Source organism: Leptodactylus fuscus, chromosome 10 (genome assembly GCF_031893055.1).
Source record: "Leptodactylus fuscus isolate aLepFus1 chromosome 10, aLepFus1.hap2, whole genome shotgun sequence".
Lineage (NCBI taxonomy): Eukaryota > Metazoa > Chordata > Amphibia > Anura > Leptodactylidae > Leptodactylus > Leptodactylus fuscus.
In genome coordinates, this window is record NC_134274.1 from 38,550,319 (window position 1) to 38,552,184 (window position 1,866).

The following is a 1,866-nucleotide window of genomic DNA, read 5'->3' on the forward strand; positions in this document are numbered from 1 at the left end:
CCCTATAGAGGGCAGCATCCTTAGCATCATGAACGACTCAGTTATAAAGTCTTTTAATCATAATGTGGATTTAATTGCCAAATCAGTATTTCTGTCCCAAAAGGAACAGATTCCCAGCTATGGACAGCGCTGTTTCGGCCTATTGGGCCTATTGATGTTAAGGATGCTGCCCTCTATAGGGTGGTGTACAGAGTGCACTCTGTTCTCCTAATTCCATCCAGGAGAATAGATTTGCATATTTTTTACCCATAATCCCTAGCGGAGCAGGAATGACTTGTAAGTCTCCGTACTGCCTACGTACTGCCATCGCTTCTCGGCCTTTTGGCTAAGATCAAGTGTAGTATCTGTTATTATCAGAAGCAGAAAGTAGGTGAAACTGCCGGAGAGCGCGGTCTGGGACTGGCCACGGCAGGAGTAGACCGAAATCTGTGGAGGTAGGAATGGAGAACCACTTTGGGCATGTTGCTGGGGGATGCAGCTAGTAATCGGTTCTGCCAGTGGTTTGGTCCTGGCCACTGTAGGGAGCCGATGAAGACTGCTGATGCTGGCAACACGACCACTTGGCACCTCAGTGCCATGGATCTTGGCTGGAGGGTCGGGAGGCGCTTGAAGGCCTCTTGTGTTGTGCCTCGGGGGCTGAGTGGACCCCGAGGTGCCTTACCTCACTGGGCGTGGGAAACCCACTGAGTGAGGCACATTGCGTGGCACAAGCAACACCTTTTCTGAGCACCCACTCCCTATGCCTGGTCCACCAGTGCGGGGAAATTTTTTATAGATCCGGCAGTGAACCTGGCCTTGATTGGCACTTCACTAATTGTTTAAATGTTTTTCACTTCTTTTGTTTCACTCTGTCCACTTTTTTGTGTTCGACGAAGGGATGCTGTACCCTTTTGGGACACCCCCGACGGTCGTCTGGAGGTGAAGTCTGTAATGGGCTTCCCTCCTGTCTCTGGTTGATCCCCCCTGGGTATACTGGGGGGGACGCTGGCTCTTGGTCTGAGTCCGGGAGTAGCCTTGGTGGTGGCAGCCCTAGGCGAAACTAGACGAAGGTCAGCTCTTAGTACCCTGGGTGGTGGCAGCCCCAAGGGGAAAAGGGCAGTTGAGGGCTTTCGGCTTCGACTGTTAGCCCACTGTTACTCGACTCCGCTCGGCTCCTTTTGGACCTTGTGGGGAAGAGTTAGTTGGGAACCCCCCCTCTCTCCTTTTGGAGTGGGGAAGGGTAAGTTTTTGACTGACAGCATCCTGGGCACGTTTCTTTTTTAGTGGCACCCCACTTTTTTCGTGCACAGTGGTGTTTACGTTGGCACTGTTTGAGGCCTTCAATTAAAAAAAAAAAAAACCCGCTGTCCATAGCTGGGAATCTGTTCCTTTTGGGACAGAAATACTGATTTGGCAATTAAATACACATTATGATTAAAAGACTTTATAACTGAGTCGTTCATGATGTTAAGGATGCTGCCCTCTATAGGGTGGTGTACAGAGTGCACTCCTAATTCCATCCAGGAGAATAGATTTGCATATTTTTTACAGCTAGTTTTAGGCATTCTATAGAATGCCAGATTTCATACTTTGCTGGTAAGTTACATATATATATATATATATATATATATATATATATATATAAACAAAGGAAAAAAATGGCGAAATTAAATAGCTGAGGGTAAATTCATCGATGAGTTGATAACATACAAGCAGAGAAAAGTATTGTTTCCGATGGACATAAAATGAGGCAACGCATTTCAACGCCATACTGGTGTCTTCATCAGTCCACTGCAGGAGGTTCAGTAATGGCCCGGGAACCATTTTATTATATGGACGGATACAGTATCTTTATGTACTGTAGCACAGAGGGTGGAATGTGCTGTT

At 47.2% G+C, this 1,866-nt stretch overlaps 1 pseudogene; it reads left to right on the plus strand.

Annotated features, from left to right (window-relative positions):
• The first annotated feature begins 305 nt into the window (after window positions 1–305).
• Window positions 306–454, plus strand: LOC142183617 (U2 spliceosomal RNA; annotated as a pseudogene).
• Window positions 455–1,866: the final 1,412 nt, after the last annotated feature.